We start from the raw sequence: 20,718 nt of genomic DNA, 5'->3' as shown, positions 1-20,718 counted from the left end.
TCATGTCCTCTTGGTTCATGTGCAGTGCCCTCAGTTTCAACATCTGAACCAAATTTGGGGGGTGAAGGTTGGGAGAGTACATCCTGTCTATGCAGAGTGACTACAACAATCAGCTATAGCTGATTTACAACAGCTGGTTGGTGGGGGGAAGACACCAACGTGAGGATGGCAGGCAGCTTCTAGGATGGTCCCCAGAGATCCTCACCTCTTGATACTCAGGGTTCTCTCTTTACTTGAATGTGGGCTGGACCTAGTGACTTGCTCCTAATGAATATAATATGGCAAAGTGATGAGATGTCACTTCTAAGATTAGGTTACAAAAAGACCCTGACTTCCATCTTTCTTGCCTTCTCTTGCTCACTGAGGGAAGCCAGCTACCAGGTTGTGAGCTGTGCTATGGAGAGGCCAACTTGGAAGTTGATGCTCCCACAGTAGAGCTTTCAGATGAGACTGCAGCCCCAGCCAGAACTCCTATCACAGCTTCGTGAGAAGCCCTAAGCCAAAGGCATCAACTAATCTGCTCTCAAACTCCTGACACAGCAACTGTGAGATAATAAATGTTTGCTGTTTTAAGCCTCTAAATTTGGGGGTAATGTCGTTACTCAGCAACACCTAATACAAAGAGTGTGTTCTTGAGTATGAGACTTCCTGGAGAACAGAAATAAGTATCAATAAGAGAAGAACGATAAAAGATTAGTGTCTCAGAGACTACTGGAAAGATAAAGGGGGCAGAAGCAAACTTCAAGTAATAAACTGGAAGCAGATCTTATGTTGACTAGAACAATGTAGTTGGTGATCTTGGTAAGCGCAGCATCTGATTGCCACAAGTAACCGGGAATCACAAGTGCCCTCCTGGTCTGAGAAAGTCAGTGACTACATCATTTTGGGAGGGAAGATGTCCTTTTTCCAACTGTCTTGAACCTTTGGTTGATCCCATATGAATATCAAGGCATGAAGCAACTGCTTCGTTCCGATGAAAGAGGTCAATGAAAACAGTGCTAAGTCAGCGTTCTTTTACCAAACAAGATCTCCTTTTACTAGCAGTGCCACAGAGAGCAATTTCACCTTAATTACAGCCCAGTCTTGATCACCTGTCATTGTTACTGATTGCCTGCATGAAATGAATGTCTTAAATGAGATGAAGTTCAGTCCCCTATTCCCTGTTTCAGGAGTGGCAAACCATCATTTTATCTGACATCACTTTTTGAAATCAGAATTTTCTTCAGTATTATCTGTAGATACCTTCCTCCTATTATCCTGGGAAGATCAGGGACATGCAATAGGATCTTTCTCAACTTCTCTGTACTTCAAATCTCTCTGCATAATTACCAATCTTCACCTCCTTTTGCCCTGTTTCAGAAAGAGTGGCAGTCTTCCACTTTCTCCAAGTTTGACCCCTCCACTAGCATTCTTAACCCAGCTCCTATCTCCCTTTGCTGAGCCATCAATCACCTCCACTCACATCTTCCTTCTTCGTAGTCTAGAAGTCTTTCCACCCACAGATTATGTTCTTCCACCACTGATACCCCTTCCAGCTACCATCCTATATCTTTCCTCCCCTCAACTGCGTTACTTCTTGACTTCTTATTCATTCTTAAACCTAGAGAAATTTGATTTACATACCTACCATTCTACTATGTTGTATTCAAAAGCACCACTACCAGCAGAATTATAGTGGGATGGATCCTGAATGGTGACCAGTTCGGATGAACTTACAGATATGCCCATGATTCAATCATTCTCATTCAGTGAAGAGCTATTCGCTGCCTGATATGTGCCAGGCACTGTTCTATGCTTACAAGTAATTCATAGATGTGCCAGGAAAAACAATGCCAGGGATATAGCAGTAAACAAAGAAGACAGGATTCTCTGCCCTCTTGGAGCTTACATTTCTAGCGTAGGAGGATAAACCAAAAAGGAAAACAAAATAACATAATTAAACAAGTACAAAGTATGTCAGCTCTGAGAAATGCTATGATAAAAATAAAGTAGGGAGGGGAGCTATACAGTACAATGGAAGTGGGAAAAGTGGTGAGGCAGGATCTTATAGAGATGCTTCAGGGCACAATGGTTAGGGGAGAAGATTCTGGAGCTGAAGGAGCTAGGTTCTTATCCCTCCTCTCCCATCTTCTAACTGTGTGTTCTTAGGCAAGGCATTTAACCTCCTGGTACCTTAGATTCCTCATCTGTGAAATGGGAAGGATGTTACAACCTACCAAATAGGGCGGTTGTAAGGACTGAATGTGTTTACAATATATAAAAGATTTAGAACATTGCCTGAGTTCAGTAAGGGCTCAAAAAATGTTAACCCTATTATTCATTCATTCAATAAGTATTTACTTAGCACTCATTAACCTGTTAGATTCTATGAAGTATATTAAAATGAGATGCATTCCTGACCTCTCAAAAAATATGGTATGAGTACATACACAAAAGCACAATACAACGTGGTATAAAACAAATTCACTCTTTCAGAGGGAGACATTACACTCGTATTGTCACTCCTTACACAACATCAAGGTGCTCTGAAAGTATCTTCTCATCTAGGATCTCTCCTGGCCTTCACCACAATCATGAGAGATACTATTGCCCTCATTATACCTGTTGGGTAAGTAACACATAGGTATCCATTGAATCCCTACTCAACAACTTAGTGGCTCAGCCTGGAGGCGCAGGTGAAGTGGCCAGTGCACTGACTCAGAGTATGACCCGTATTTAAATCAAGAACTACAAATTAAACTGTGTGATCTTGGACAAATGCTTTCATCTCCCAGAGCCTCAGTTTTCTCATGGGCGAGATGAGGACAATCAATTCTAGCTGCATCAGTCTCATGCAAGGACGAAATGAGGTATATGAGGGACTGTGCACATCTTCCAGCCCTTAACAAGTACCCAATAAAATGGTGGCTTTAAAAGAAAACAAGGCAAAGCAACGCATTTCTCTCGCGATTCTGTCAGCTTGTACTTCCATGAGGCCTCCAGATCACCTTCAGATTCACAGGATGACACAACAAACATGTCAATGAGAACAAAAATGAAATACAGGAACTATACCTGAGTCCACAAGAATTCACTTCCTCTCAAGCCAAAAGTTTCGTGAACTTCTTGTTTGCTTGTAATATAGAGTGCCATGTTGCCATATGCAATATGGGGGGGGTTCTTTTTTTTTTAGATCTGCATTTAAGCTATGCTAACCAATGATTTCAAATGCAAATGAATAGTGCTTTACTCAAAATATGAGCTCTTGAAAAGTTTTGTGTAAATCGGGTTTTGTAAATCATCTCAAAGTTTCAAGGAAAGATTTTAATGTAAAGACTCTCTAGGGTGAATCCTTTCAGATAAACATGGATCGTTGCTAGATTGACCCATTGACCCAGTTTATCTACTTTATCTTCTTTTAACGTGCAGATTTTCAAATATCCAGGAGCTAACGCAGCACACATGACTTGGGTGGAAACCAGATTTCTTTACCCAGGAGAAAATGACATGAGAGACTGCTGAGGGTGGGAGTGTCTCCGTGAGAAAATGAGGGGTTTGATGCGAAGCTTAGAAAACTCAACTTCCACAAACTTAGGAAAGTTGTGCATAGCAGACTTTTGGGCTGAAATAGGTCCTTAGAAATATGAGTCTGCTCTGAGATTATAAACAGTGATCTGGGATGGTGCAAAGTCCTCAGGCTTCAGCACCCTGGAAATAACCTATATCAATAATTTACTCCTGAGTTCCCCCAAGTGTCCCAGCTTGCAATCCAAAAAGACAGTGTGATTAGTAACATTTCACACCTGTAATGAACAAACTGCGATCTTCGTGCATCAGAGAAAGCTTCGTGAGAGATGGCAACATTTGTCCGAACCCTCAGCAGTATGTGCCGGAAGCTAACTGAAAGGCACAATGGAAGATGAGGCCTGATATTTACCAAGTTCCAGCAGGACATGAAGGCGACGGCGTGGAAATGGATAAGCTGAACATACAGGCGACACCTATTCAAAGCATATTCTCCTGTAAGCGGCTTGTATGGTTCAACTAACAGCAGTTGAGGCAACTGCGATTTGAAATCTTTTCTAGATCATAATCTTACAATGTTTTGCAACCTCCTAAATTGGATCTTTTGTGTCGAGATTTCTACAAGCAGGTCTAAATCCCTGAGAGAAAAGGAGGAGGAGAAGAGACGATGGTGGTGGACAGGATGGCTGGGAGAAGAGATAAAGAAAGAAGTGGAATCATTCACCTGCACACTGAGGGAAGGACACCTGCTAGGTCGCACTGCACCCTCCTATGTGGTATGGACCAGGCTCCTAGAGAACCAAGGTGGCTCGCTGTTGGAGTAATGGACCCTTCCAGCCAGTGTCCTACTAGAAACAACTTGCTGCTCTGGTCACCGGTTGCCCTAGCAACAGCCTAGATTATGTCCACGGGCATTAAAGCCAGGCAGTCCTGGGTGTTGGGATCCTGGTTCCTCTACTCACTCGCTGTGGGATTTGGGACAGCTTGCTCAACAGCTCTAGTCTCTGTGTCTTTTTTTTTTTAATTATGTGTAACACAAAGTTATTTAAGTCAATAAATTTTTTTTTATTTTTTTTGGCGGTACGCGGGCCTGTCACTGCTGTGGCCTCTCCCGTTGCGGAGCACAGGCTCTGGACGCGCAGGCTCAGCGGCCATGGCTCACGGGCCCAGCCGCTCCACGGCACGTGGGATCTTCCCCGACCAGAGCACGAACCCGTGTCCCCTGCATCGGCAGGCGGACTCTCAACAACTGCGCCACCAGGGAAGCCCCTAAGTCAATAAATTTTTAAGGAATTTCACATGTTCTGATTCTTTCCACTGCCAATCACCTTAGTTCCTCCAAACTCATAATCTTCAAGATAAAACAGCCCTTTCAAAAAGAAGTTGTCATGTGAGTCAGCCCACAATTCTTTTAGTTAGGCTTCTTTGATCTCCAGTGAAATATGGACACGCTTCAAAATTCCCCACCTGTAATCTTTGGGATCCAATTTCCTCAAGCGATTTCCTTTAGGACCATGTTTAGGGTCAGGCGATGGATCTGCCTGGTACCGAATTTGACACCCTCTAAAAGTGTATTAGGTTCAAATCATAGTCACTCCTAAGCCATCACACCCTAGAACAGTACAGATCATTGGGATACGCCAATACCGTTTTATCTGTAACACTGGATCATGATACTGTACCCGGGACCTCATAAGTCTGTTGTGCAACTGAAGAAAGGAATACACGCACAGCCATGACACAGAGCAGGGGCTCTGTGTGTCAGCAACAGGTACAGCTGCCATTCAAGCAGCATCAGGGACCCTTAGAGGACTTGCTTTATGGAGGTGTTTTTGGCATGATCATAAGAGATAACAGTCATAGAACACTCGCTATGCATCAGGCAGGCCAGGTTCTAAGTGATTTACCAGGAACTAACTCATTGAATCCTCACAATGCCCCTATGAGGCAGGTTTAAGTGCTGTAAGCATTTTACAGAGGCAGGGATACTAGGGGAGGAAACAGTGCTATTTCTGGTCCCAGGTCAGCCTGCAAGTGAGGGCTGGATGCAGGGTCTGTGCTCAGGTGGTCTGGCTCCAGAAACCATACACATCACTTTACACAGTACTGCTGCGATAACACGTCATTTAAAAAAAGCCAAACAAAGTGGTATCTGTAAACACATGCGTGGTCACTTAAACAAGTGTGGTATTATGTCAGGTCATATATATACATACAGTATACATACAGGTATATATACTTGAATATATGTCAAAACTATCTTCCTAGCCTAAAAGGACTTGCACAAGTCAACCAGCTGTCTGTCTGCACCCTGGACAGTGATAGCTTCTTCAAACAACCTGAACATGAGCAAAGGGACATCCAGGGCACTTTCCTATGGTCTCTTCACGGCACCATCATGTACCCACAACTTAAATCACTGAAAGCAGAGACCTAGTAGTCACTTTGAATTCCACCCCTTCTAATACTTCTGAACCAATTCTCCAGCAAATATTCTATAGGTCTACAGATTTTATAGCCGAGATTTCTCTTGCATTCATCCCTTCTTCTCCATTCTCAATCCCACTGTTTTCAGGTCAAGCACTTATCAACGTCCTTTCAGATAACTGGATCGGACTCCTAACCTTTCTTTCTGACAACATTCTTGCCCACTCCTGCCCCCAAGAAATCCATTTTCCTCACTGCTATTGACAGATCATTTTAAAACACAAGTCTTAGAATATTGAGCCTCTACATCTAGAGAATGAAGTCTAAACTCCTTATTAAGGTACCTAAATCCCTTTCGATCTGGTCTTTTCATCTCTTCCCACTTCCCCCAGACGCAACCACACATGCACTGGCAGCCGCTGTTTCCTCTGATCGGTAAGCCTTCTCCCTCCCATATACCCTCCCCACTAGCTTCTACATCCATAGCCGTCATTTGGAAAGACCCTCCTCAATCGTGAAAGCTTTGCCCAAATATCACCTGCTCTAGGAAGCCTTCCATGAATTCCCCATGAAAAGTTAGCTGCCTTTACCTCTGTGCCTATAACCGCCAAGTCATAACTTTCCCCTTGACACTAGCATGTAAGCCCCTGATGGCAAGTGCTGTGTGTACACAATATGTTCTCAGCCCCCTGATGGCAAGTGCTGTGTGTACACAATACGTTCTCAGCCCCCTGATGGCAAGTGCTGTGTGTACACAATATGTTCTCAGCCCCCAAACGGTTTCTGGCATGTGGGAGGAGCTCAACAAATTCTTGTTATATTATTACCTCAGCCCTATCATATTAGACTTGTTTGTTGACAAGTCTGCCTTTTCCACAGGACTGTGAGCTCCTGGCGGCAGAGTCCTTTTTGCCTCCATCCCAGCACTTTTTTGCCTCTATCCCAGCACTTTTCACAGTGCCTGGCCAAAAACCAACCAACCAACCAAAAAACCCTTAGTATTTATTGAACAAATCAATGCATAGTCCAATAAATGAATAAACCACAGAAGCCTCCAGGATCTCCTTGCCTGTCAGAATAACCTAAAATTATGTTTAGTCGTATGTCTAGAGCTCTAGTAGTTGGTCTGTTATATCTACTAGTGTTTAGAGGGAATTCTCACCAGAAGCAAATCAAGTCCAGCTGGAAGATGCTGTTATAAAACAAACTAGATTCCAAGAGACCAAAAGGTGCATTGATTGCATATGCCATGAATATAAATAAAAATATTTATAAGCGAGATATAAATTTTAATTTGGAAAAAGAATAGCTCTTGCAGGATGTCTATTCAGGTGTACTTACTCAACAAAAGGAACTTGAAAAAGCCGTGATTTGATGTGTGGTCTACAAAGGACAAAATTCCCACTCAGGTGAGGGTTTATAAAAAAAACTCATTTCACAATGGCCCCTGGGAACTTTTGTGTTTGTTACGTCATTTCCCCGTGTGGTGGCTGTTAGGATCATCACTACTGCAGACAAGTAAATGAAGACACAGAGAGCTTCAGGTTGCAGAATAAACTCCTGCTGTAGTAGACCCTAGGGTTCTCTATTACTTAGAGTGGACCAAATATATCCAGCTATGTTATCCAAACGCAGAGTGACAGGTTGTTTGCTGGAAAAGGTGCCCTAAGATGGGACCTCATCTCCTGAAAGAGGCCTTAGAACATCTGCCAAATGCATTCCTGACTTAACACCTGAGCTCTCTGTGGCGACAATTGTTCAATTCCATTTACTTCATTGAGCACCTACTGTGTTCACCAAGCACCTACTGTGCCCAGCACATAGTGTGATTTCTATAATCTGAGAAGGGCATAAATGGTCCTGAAAGACATGAATGTTGCACCAAAGACTGTGCAAGATTCCTGGTAACGTATTGCTGGACAGGCAAAGACAATCTTGAGGGAATATTTAAGGATAAAGGAAATTTTAAAAATTAGAAAAGGGGTGTGTTGATAGTATATATGTATTTTTTTATATATTTGTTTTATTTTTGGCTGTGCTGGGTCTTCGTTGCTGCACGCAGGCTTTCTCTAGCTGTGGCGAGCGGGGCTACTCTTCCTTGCAGTGCACGGGCTTCTCATTGCAGTGGCTTTTCTTGTTGCGGAGCACAGGCTCTAGGCAGTTGGCTTCAGTAGTTGCAGCATGCGGGCTCAGTAGTTGTGGCACGTGGGCTTAGTTGCTCCGCGGCATGTGGGATCTTCCCGGACCAGGGCTCGAACCCGTGTCCCCTGCATTGGCAGGCAGATTCTTAACAGCTGTGCCACCAGGGAAGCCCGATAGCATATTTTTAAATGAAAAATTTGGTAACAAATCTGTGAGCACAATATTGTTATATACACATATACTGTACAAAGACATGCACACAAACATAATGAAAGGAATGGAAATGTACACACCAGAATATTATCAATGCTTTCTCTATAGAGATTATGATTAGTTTTTTAGTGTCTTCCATAGACTTTTGTACAATACAGTGCTTTAATGATCCGATTATAAGTTTTTTAAAAGTTTAAAAAATAAAAGTTTTGCTTTAAAAAAAGGGGGGGGAGGGGCTATAAAATGTAGAAAATGTTGCTGAGAAGGGGAAAGGGAGAAAGATAAGCACACACATTTCATGTTTGTAACATTATGTGGCGAGCGGGGGCTACTCTCCTTTGCTTTCCTGCTAGGACCAGGATCAGCCAGACTCGTCCCCAAGATGTGGGATTTGAACTTCCAGGAGAGGTAAATCAAGTTTCTTGGTTGATTTAGTGAACCATGTTTTCTCAATTGCTACATCACCAGTCTGGTGTATTAAATCAGAATCATTGCCAATGGCCAGTGTCCCAAACTCTGGAGTAGAGACCCAGCTCCAGCCTGGCAGTAGAGTGCGTACTTGAAAGGCTTTAGGTTCTCAGGGGATTCGGTTTTTCTACAGTGCAGTCGGCTTCCAAAACAGGAGGCAGCTGGCAGTGCTGGGGGTACTCAGAAATCAGAGACCCATCACGGAGTTTGAGGAACCTTATGGCGGAGGGTTTTATACTTTATGGTTTCTTAGTGGTGATCAAGAGACACCAGGTTTCACCTTATTGTCCTTTGACATCATGATTTTTTATAAAAGAGCTGAGAGGTAGAATAGAGCAGAGGACACCTGCTCTACAGGGCCACCCTCTGTCCCATCTTCCCACAGAACCACAGATCTGCTCTGAGCCCCAGGGTCATTATTCAACAAAATTTGCCGAGTCTCTTCCCCAGTTCATGCCCTGTGCTAGGTTTGGGAAACACAAAGGCATCTAAAATATGGTGTGTGATTTGAAGGACTCGCAGCCTGTGAGTGAAACAGGCTTGGGGGGAAAACAATCAAGAACAATATAATCTGTGGGACGTGATAGCAGAGAGGTAAACCCAAAGTGATGGGTTCCAGCAGACATTCTCTAAGTTACAACATTTGAAGGGAGTAGAGGTTTGGGGAAGGGGTGAGAAGTACTCACTATATTATGATATTTAGTTTTATGTATTGAATCGGCATCTCAATCTCCTTACTGTGTTACCCAGTGCCTCTCAACGCTGACTGTACATTAGACTAACTTGAGGCTGTTAAGGGAAATAATGATGTACAGGCTCCATCCAGACCACTTGGGTTAGAATCTCTGGACCACAAGCCTTGGCCATATTTTTAAAGTTCTCTGAGTTATTCTAATCTACAGCCAGGGTCAAGAACACAAGTGTAATCCTTTGCAGCCCAGATTTCCCACATTCAAGATGAGAGTGACAGCTCCTGTGTTAGCGTCTAAGAGTTACTGTGAAGGACCTATGAAACAGTAGTATGTGGAAGCACAAGGAATAACGTTTTATATAAACCTAAAGCCATATTTCTCATGTTATCAATCAATGGGTAGCAATGCTTTAAAAAATGTTTACTTCTTGGATGGCTGCTTCGTTTGTTGTAGACTAAATCTGACCCAGGATCCTATAAACTCCTTGGTGAGTAGGCAAAGTAGGCTTGCCATCGGCCCAATGTCAAATCGGCATTGGTATCGAGAAACCCAGAGTACTAAGTGACGAGTTTACTGAATTACAAAAACTACATAAGCATTACACATACAGATGTCATGGAAATGTGAAGTACAGACTGTAGCTAGTTAAGTCTGGCTGCTGGAGGAGGAAGGAAGGAAGGGAGCTCACACTATCTGGCCACCTTCTGTGAGCTGGGCTCTTTATGTATATTACCCACAAGGGCATTTTTGAAACATTAAGTTATGAAATCAGTTTAGTGGGTCACAACCAGTATTTCTTAAATAAAAGACAATGGAAAAAGAATAAAAGAGGAGAGAAATGTATGAAAGCTTTGTTTTGGTTATACAGGGATGGAGTATGTGTACATGTAACTACTGCATTGTGATAAAAGACGATTTCTTACTCCAGGCTGCTGCAAAAATATTTGAAAATCACCACCTGAAGAGACAGTTATTATGAAACTCAATTTACAGAGGCTCAGAGATCTTAAATAATCCATCCAAGGCCTCATGGCTAGCAAGTGGCAGAACCCTTTTTACCAATATACCTTAACCTCCTGGAAAGGGCAAGCCTCACTGATGAAGAAATAATAGATATCTGCAGAAGGAATATACACGTTTTCATAATTATTATTTTTAATAACACTAGCTGAATGACAGTATTGCTGCCTCATTTTATCGTTGAGATGTAACGTTTTCCAGATTCACTGATTTATTAACTGTCATAACACTAGCCACAGTTTGAACCCCAGCTAAAATTTTCTTTTCACTTTCATCACTTCTAAGCTTGGTAGGAACTCCTATGCTGCGGGTTCGTTTTGTTTTGATTTCTTTCCTTTGTTACTCCAGGCACATCATTTCTCCACGAGGAAGCACAGGCCCCCTCCCTGGCTCCCCCTCCCCCTCCCCCTTCCTGCGAGGTGCAGCCGCCCCCAGGCTAAGCCCACCAGCCCAGGGCACACCTGGCTGTCTTAGCAGACCCTAGTGGCAGAGCGGCTGAGTGGACAGATTTGCACACGAGTGCTGCACCTGGACAAACAGGACTCAGACCCTTCAGGTCCAAGGGCAATATTGCCCCATGGATCATTTTACTGGCTACAACCTCAGCTTTCTCACTGAGAAATTCCTTCCCAACTCAGGGTCTGTAAAATCCCAAGAACGCTTCTTAGCAAGACAGACTTCAGAGTGGTTTTGACAACTTGGAAATATCACCGAAGCGATCGTTTAATGATTTTATGTGTTTTTCTTCTTGAGCCTCCTCTGTTTCTTCAAGACCCACAGATTTTTTTTTTTTTTTCTTTTTACTGTGGCTAAGCAGAGCCCTGACCTTGTCCACAAATATCCTTTGGCCTAATAAAAAAAATGATCAAGCACAAGTACCCAAACCCACAAAGTTGGAGGAAAACCCTCTACAGACCAGCCCACTTGTACTCACAAAGCCAGGGAGGTTTCCACTTGAGGGCAGGCATTATTTGGGGTTGGGGGGGTGGGTAGATGGGGAAGAATCTTTGAATGAGGAGAGATAGGGTCACAGAGAGATGGGGTCATGATAGAAGAGGTCTGGGAGTAGAACTCCCTCTACTCGAGTTGAACCTATTTCCCAGGCTGCTGGGCTATTGGGGAGAAGTTTCAGTCTCCTCTATGCTGGAGAGGTGGCAGTGGTTAGTCAGTCTTACCTTATCCAGGGGGACATGGGCTTTGATTAAGGGGGGGGCAGGTCTGGCTACATAGATTTTGGGGTCACTGCAAAAAAGGGGGCTCCTTGTTGAAAAATTATTAAGAATTTCAAAATGGTGACCATAGAACATTAAACCAAACACGGGACCCTGCGAGACCGTCCATACAGGTCACACGCCCATGAAAGTGACCCTGAGGGGGAGAGTTACATTTTTAGCACCATATCACCTGGATATTGAGTCATTAAATAAAATGAACCTTCCTGCTAACCCTATCCCCTGCTACCATGTGTACACATTTTTTACGTGGATGCTCTGGTTACCATGTTCCAATAGGCTGTATAACAAACATTTAAATAGAATTTACTAGGTACCGGGCCCTAGACTAATAATTAATATGCATTATCTTGTTTAATATTGACAAAAACCCTAGGAGGTAAGAAGTACTGTTGTTCCTTTTTGCAGATGAGGAAACTAAGGCTTAAGGGACGATCATTTATTTGCCTAAGGTTATTCACTAGAAAGTGGCATTCAGCCTGTGTGCCTTGGGACTGGGAGAGGCAAGAGAGGCACTTGCCATGGGAGAAAAACTCAAGGGGATGTGAAAAAACCTAGTAATCAAGATAAGTACTACTTTAATGCAGTCTTTTAAACGTTTTGAGATCATTGTAGATTGATATGCAATTGTGAGAAATAATATTCTTGGTACTCTTTACTCAGTTTCTTCCAATGGAAACATCTCACAAAACTATGGGAAATATCCTAACTAGGTTATTGACATTGAAAGAGTAAAGATACAGACCATTTTTATCTGCACAAGGATCCCTCACATTGCCCCAAATTTCCTTTTTTTACTCTGTGACAACACAGAAATATCAGATACCAAAGTCCATATTGCCCCTATGTTGACCCAAATACATGTTACCAATTATTTATTATACTTTGGTATCATTAAAAAATCATTCTGCAAATTCCTTTAGTTTTCCTTCTAGGCATTACTCAAAGTTGGACATTTCCTGGCTAGCAACAGTTTGTAAACTACACTCTTCTTATTAGGAAAAGAATCACAGAAGTCCCAGATAAAAGTCCCCATAGGTGATTTGTGTAGAACGGGAAAAAGCCTCACAGGTAATCCGCAATACGATACTGCATCACACTAGCTTCGCCCTTGACTACCCATCGTGTTACTTTAATAACAAACATATGGGAGGACCAAGGAGCTGATTCTCTGGGGTAAGCCAGACAGGGACAGAGCCCAAAAGAGAGAGATCCCAGATTTACTTGACAAGGCCATATTTTCCTGGGGTGCTTTGGACAACGTATGGATGACACAGCTGCAGATCTTGGCTATTCTAGTTTAGTTTCCCATGGTGCCAGAAAGTGTCATGCGGAGGTAATGACCAGTTGGTATGAGTGTGATTCCCAATGCCTGTGCAGCTACTTATTTTCACTCTTTCTGGCCCATCCTCACCCATTCCCCTTACAGCTACAAATCTTGACTGATGGTCAGTCAACACAGGCTTTGTCAACATAACAGAAGGGTAGAAATAAAACTGTCACTAGAATAGTGCTTCTCAAACATCCATGGGCATGCAAACCACCTGGAATATTGTTACAAGACAGATCATAATTCATTACGTCCTGGGTGGGGCCTGAGTTCTGCATTTCTAACAAGCACCCAAGTGATGCTGATACTATTGGTCCGTGAACCACTGCTCGTAGAAAGAACCCATCTCACCAGGACCTGCAACTGAATTCCCTGAGATTAAATTCAGGTTGTAATGAGACTGGGGTTTTGCTTTTTGTTAGGGGACTTTCATTGGCCAGGTTAGACAGAGAGCTTTGGTCATTCAGCCCCCTCTAGTGGATGAAATTATGACATGGGGGGAAAAAATCAGGCTTCAATGAGAGAGCATCAAAAGGACAGGAAGATGGAGCACGTCCTGGCACTATTGGAATCCCTGGTTTCAGAGGCTCCTGGAGCCCTGCTGAATCCCACACAGCCTGGTTGTTCAACTCTTCATTCTTCAGATTGCCAGGGCAATAACTTTCCTCTCTTTGTTTAACCACCTATAGTTAGCTTTCTATTATTTACGATCAAGATTCCTAACAAAAATTATAATGTGATGGCTAAATAAATTATGACATTTCTCCATGGAAGAATCATACAGCTATCAACAACCATTATTTCAAATATATATATATATTTTTTTAAGATGGACAAATAATATAAGGTTAAGTGAAAAAAGCATAAGACCAGTGTAGACACAGAGCATAATCTGAACTATATAAATTTTTGAAGAATATTAAAAGTCAATCCTGAAGAGCATAAACAGTAGTTATGGTAGAGGCTGAATAATGGACCCCTGAATGTGTCCTAATCCTCAGAACCCGTGAATGTTACCTTACTTCGCAAAAGGGACTTGCCAATGTGATTAAAGATCTTGAAGTGGAAAGATTACCCTGGAGTATCGGAATCAGCTTCATACAACCACAACGGTCCTTGTAAGAAGGCAGGAAGGTCAGAGTCAGAGGAGGTGATATGAGGGCAGAAGCAAAATTCGAGTGATGTGCTTTCAAGTGGCAGGAAGGGAATCACAAGCCAAGGAAACGGGTCCCAGAAATTGCAAAAAGCAAGGAAACATTTTGCTCTCAGAAGCTCCAAGAAGGAATCAGCCCTGCCAACACCTTAACTTTAGCCCAATGAAACTGATTTCAGATTTCTGACATCCAGAACTGTAAGATAACAAATTTGTGTGGCTTAGAGCCATTATGTTTGTGATAACTGGTTACAGCAGCAATAGAAAACAAACGTAGTAGTTGTCTCTGTACTTTCCTTTGATCAACATCTTACTTAAAAGAAACACAAATCAATTTAACAGAAGGATTAAGTACGGCTTGCTGTAAGAGGTGGTATGAATAATATTTTTCTACATTTCAACATAGCTCGGTTCCTGTCTAGGACTGTAGAATATAATCAGAATGAAGCACTATTTCAATGCATATTGCAGGAGAATCTCACTCTGCACTAACAGAATTCTGGTCCCATAATTCTCCTAGAAAAGATTCCTGACTTCTGCTGTTAATATCCAATAGGTGACTTAAAATGCATGCACAGGATTGACACCTGATAAAAGCCAAAAGGCACACTGACATACTCAAATCACAAAGCACATCAAAGGCAGAGCAAACTCTTAAACCACTTGGAATTCTCCATTCTCCTCTCAGTGTATTCCCAGCACTGTGACTCTGGAATCACATATGGAATCACCAAGAACAACAACAATAAAAAAAAGTGGCATGACTGCTACATGCCTGGGTAAAGAGTGTTAGTCTGACATTCCCAACCCAAGGCCAGGATCACTGGCCCCTCTTCTGAGCCCCCATAGTCCTCTGTGTACATTTGTTCTGTTGTACTTAACTCACCCTCTCAAAATTCTTTGTTTATGCATTCACCTCCCCAAATAGACTTTGATTTCCTCTAGCGTGTGGTCTATGTCTTACTCCTTTTCGATTTCCCAGCCTAAGACGGTGCCGGGTGTAGATAGAGCATTTATAAATGTTTACTGAATGAAATTAAATTGAATCCTAGCCTTGACCAACAGAACCTTTGAACTCTTACCCACCCAAGGTAATAAGAATTCAATTTTCTTGATTCTATGTTCAAAGAAATTGCTAAAGTAGAACTACATGACATCTTGACTGACGCTCCCCCAGGCTTTGGAAGAACATGAGATGCCTTCTAAAGGAAGCCGGACGATCTCTGTTTAACTTTAGATTTTAGTTTAGATTTCTAGGGGTAAAATTCAGACAGTGCCCTGGACCTCCAAATGAATTCATGATGAATGAGAGCTCCATCAGGTCCCCTAGTTTCTCTTCTCCAGGATTGACTGAAGCCAGGCCGATACTGGTTGATGGAAATTCTCTCTTCCTCCTCATGATGCTTTGCTGAATTTGGTACCAAAACACCTCTCAAATTCTTGGTCCCTTAGCATCTTCTCCGAAGACAACTAAAGTAGCTGGCTGAAGCAGTTCCTTCAGCATACCACAGTATGTAAAAGCGTTTTGGCTTTGGGATAATTCTGATGTGGGTTTAAATCCTAACTATAACTTTCAATAACTAAGAAACATTGGGCATTTTATTTATCTGAACTTTAGTTCCCTCATTTAGAAAGTGGGGACAAAATATGTACCCAGAGAGTGTTGTGTATTTACATAAATTGTGTAACATACAAGAATTCCTGCACATAGCAAGTACTCAAGAAGTAATAGTTGCTATTGTCATGAATAATAATTATTATCCCACACAAGTGCCTCTGAAGAGGGTAAGGCCTGATGCTGCATATACCCAACTGCCCCAAATTTGAAAGACACATCTCCTCAGGTATTTTTTTTTTTTTTTTTTTTTTTTTGCGGTACGCGGGTCTCTCACTGTTGTGGCCTCTCCCGCTGCGGAGCAACAGGCTCCGGACGCGCAGGCTCAGCGGCCATGGCTCACGGGCGCAGCCGCTCCGCGGCATGTGGGATCTTCCCAGACCAGGGCACGAACCCGTTTCCCCTGCATCGGCAGGCGGACTCTCAACCACTGCGCCACCAGGGAAGCACTCCTCAGGTATTTTTTTCTCCCACATAGCCCCATCTAGTGGTGACGCCACAAGTAAAAATAATTTCATCTTGGTCCACGGAACGTGCTGCACCATCAAAAAGAGAAGACTCACTCCTAATAGCCAAACAATCTTAACATTCACATTTGGACTCGCCTCATGCATATCCATGCATTTCTTCCCTTTCTTTCGAAATTAAACCATGATTGACCTCGTTCCTCTAGCTATTCCTTTACAAAGTTTACTAATGTTTTAGGATTAAAGTCTCAAAAGCACTACAGTCAAGAAACTTCTATTTCTCTACTCAGCCACAAAAAAGAACAAAATAATGCCATTTGCAGCAACATGGATGCAACTAGAAATTATCATACTAAGTGAAATAAGTCAGAAAAAGACAAATACCATACGATATCACTTACATGTGGAATCTAAAATATGGCACAAATGAACCTATCTACAAAACAGACTCACAGACATAGAGAACAGGCTTGTGGTTGCCAAGGGGGAGGGGGGAGGGATGGACTGGGAGTTTGGGGTTAGTAGACGCAAACTATTACATTTAGAATGGATAAACAGCAAGGTCCTACTATACAGCACAGACAACTATAATTAATCTCCTGGGATAAACCATGAGGGAAAAGAATATAAAAAAGAATGTATATGTGTGGATAACACAGTCACTTTGCTATACAGCAGAAATGAACACAACATTGTAAATCAACTATACTTTAATTAAAAAAAATAAATGAAAAAAAAAGAAACTTCTGGGCTTTCCTGGTGGCGCAGTGGTTGAGAGTCCGCCTGCCGATGCAGGGGAAACGGGTTCGTGTCCTGGTCTGGGAAGATCCCACATGCCGTGGAGCGGCTGGGCCCGTGAGCCATGGCCGCTGAGCCTGCACGTCCGGAGCCTGTGCTCCGCAACGGGAGAGACCACAACAGTGAGAGACCCGCGTACCGCAAAAAAAAAAAAAAAAAAAAAAAAGAAACTTCTATTTCTAACCAAGATGGAATGACAGGAACTAGACTTACTCTTTTACCTGAAATAACTGAAAAACAGGACAATATATATGAAACAATGGGTTTCAAGTTACTGTACATCAGCAACAAAGGACTATATTCCCTGAGAGGTGGAAACAAATGTTTCCTACAATTGCTATGGCTTTATGCCTGGAGACACTTTCCCAGCTACAGAGCATGGAAAAGGAACCCAGGTTGAACCCATCAAACTCCCTGGAAGGAAGAGATGACTCTGGGAGTCCAGAGAGGACAAGGTGGCTAGAATTCAGAGGATGGACTACCAGAGATGAATGAGTTGCAGAGAGCAGGCTTCATAGATCTGCAGAGGACATTCCTTGAGTCTTCAGCTGAGTATCAATCAGCACATGTAAGTAAATAAACTACTCAGGCCAGGAAAAGAACTATCTGAAAGTATAAGGAACAACACTTGGAATTCAAACAGGGCTGAAGTATAGTGTCTGTTCCTACCAGCCAGAACAGAGAATATCATCATTTATAGGATACTGTGCTGATACCCAAAACAGATCTGTCTCAATAGTGGGACAGAATTAGCCTTAGACTAAATATTGCTCTGGTCTCACCTAACGCTATTTAAAAATATACTTAAAAGGATTAAATTTCTTCCAAGGAATTTAACTGCATTTAAAAAACATTTGTAAGAATACAAAAATATCTAGCCATTCAACAAGGTATAATAGTCAATGTTTGGAATAAACAATAAAAAAATTCTAGGCTTACAAAGAAGCAGGAAAATATAACCCATGATAAGGAGAAAAAGGAATCATTGGAAATAGGCCCCAAATGACATAGATATAGAATTAGTAGAGAAGAGCATTAAAACAGTTAATAGAATATACTCCACTATTTCAAGAGCTAGAGGAAAGATGAAGCATATGTAGTAGAGACAGGGAAAAGAATTTTTTTTTTTTTCGGTACACGCGCCTCTCGCTGTTGTGGCCTCTCCCGTTGCGGAGCACAGGTCTGGACGCGCAGGCTCAGCGACTATGGCTCACGGGTCCAGCCGCTCCGCGGCATGTGGGATCCTCCCGGACCGGGGCACGAACCCGCGTCCCCTGCATCGGCAGGCGGACTCTCAACCACTGCGCCACCAGGGAAGCCCAGGGAAAAGAATTTTAAAGACCCCAATCAAACATCTAGAAATGTAAACTATAATGACTGAAATGAAAAATGAGACAAGCAACCAAATGGGATTAACAGCAGATTAGATATTGCAAAAGATAAGGCTTATGAGCTTGAAGCTATAGCAACAGAAACTATCAAAATGAAACAGAAAAGTAGAGTATTACTGATCTGGAGGACAATATCAGGAAGCCCAATATATGTGTAACTGGAGTCTAGCAAAGAGGGGAGAGGGTCAGAAAAAACAGGTAAAGAAATAATGACTGAAAACTTTTCAAATTTGATGAAAACTGTAAATCCACGAACCCCAGACCTTAACAAAATCCAAGCACAAGAAACATGAAGAAAACTATACCAGTGTATATCATAATTAAATTGCAACTAATTTGTTATAAATAGAAAAACCTTGAAAGCAGTCAGATGAAAAAGATGTATTACATATACAGAAACAGAGAAAAGAATACGGAAGATCACACACTGGAAACAATGCAAAGCCAAGAGAATATGGGTCAAAATATTTAAAATCCCAAAGGGAAAAAACTATTACTTCAAGAGAATTAGAAGACGAGCTACAGATTGGCAGAAAACATTTTCAAAAGATACAGCTAATAAATGACTGTTGTGCAAAGTATACAAAGAACTCTTAAAATTCCATGTTAAGAAAACAACCTAATTTAAAAAATGGGTCAAAGATCTTAACAGTCACCTCACCAAAGAAGATATACAGATGGCAAATAAGCATATGAAAAGATGCTCCACATCATACGTTATCAGGGAAATGCAAGTTAAAACAACAGTGAGGTACCACTACACACCTATTAGAATGACCAAAATCTAGAATACTGACACCACCACATGCTGGTGAGAATGTGAAGCAATAGAACTCTCATACATTGCTAATGTGAATGTAAAATAGCACAGCCACTGTGGAAGACCGTTTTGTGGTTTCTTATAAAACTAAACATATTCCTATCACATGATCCAGCAGTTGTGCTCCTTGGTATTTACCTAAGAGAGCTGAAAACTTATGCCCACACAAAAACTTGCACAAGGATGTTTAAAGAAGCTTTATTCATCATTGCCAAAACTTAGAAGCAAACAACCTGTCCTTCAGGGGTGAATGGATAAGTAAACTATGGTATAGTTAAATAATGGAATGTTATCCAGTGCTAAGAATAACTGAACTAACAGCCATGAAAAGACATGGAAGAATCTTAAATGCCTATTACTAAGTAACAGAAGCCAATTTGGAAAAGCTACATTCTGGATGACTCCAACGGTATGATATTCTGGAAAAGGCAAAACTATCAAAAAGATCAGTGGTTGCAGGGGGTGATGAATAGGCAGAGCACACAGGACTCGTAGGGCAGTGAAAATACTCTATGATATCATACTTTGTATGATAGGCATACCTCGTTTTATTGCACTTCACTTTATAGCACTTCACAGATGACACATTACAATTTGAAGGTTTGTGGCAACCCTGTGTCTCGCAAGTCTATCAACTCCATTTTTCCAACAGCATTTGCTCGCTTCATTTTTCTTTGTCACATTTTGGTAATTCTCACAATATTTCAAACTTTTTTGTTATTATTTGTTATGATGATCTGTGATCAATGATCTTTTTTTTATACAGCAGATTCTTATTAGTTATCTATTTTATACATATTAGTGTATACATGTCAATCCCAATCTCCCAGTTCATCCCCCACCCCACCCCACTTTCCCCCCTTGGTGTCCATATGTTTGTTCTCTACATCTGTGCCTCTATTTCTGCCCTGAAAACTGGTTCATGTGTACCATTTTTCTAGATTCCACATACATGCATTAATATACGATATTTGTTTTTCTCTTTCTGACTTACTTCACTCTGCATGACAGTCTCTAAGTCCATCCATGTCTCTACAAATGACCCAATTTCGTTCCTTTTTATGGCTGAGTAATATTCCATTGTATATATGTACCACATCTTCTTTAGCCATTTGTTTGTCGATGGGCATTTAGATTGCTTCCATGACCTGACTATTGTAAATAGTGCTGCAATGAACATTGGGGTGCATGCATCTTTTTTTTTTTTTTTTTTTTTTTTGCGGTACGCAGGCCTCTCACCACTGTGGCCTCTCCCGCTGCAGAGCACAGGCTCCGGACGCGCAGGCTCAGCGGCCATGGCTCACGGGCCCAGCCGCTCCGCGGCATGTGGGATCTTCCCAGACCGGGGCACAAACCCGTGTCCCCTGCAGGCAGACTCTCAACCACTGCGCCACCAGGGAAGCCCCATGCGTCTTTTTGAATTATGTTTTTCTCTGGGTATATGTC

Source organism: Tursiops truncatus, chromosome 17, assembly GCF_011762595.2.
Source record: "Tursiops truncatus isolate mTurTru1 chromosome 17, mTurTru1.mat.Y, whole genome shotgun sequence".
Classification (NCBI taxonomy): Eukaryota; Metazoa; Chordata; class Mammalia; order Artiodactyla; family Delphinidae; genus Tursiops; species Tursiops truncatus.
Note: the sequence above shows the minus strand (reverse complement) of the source record.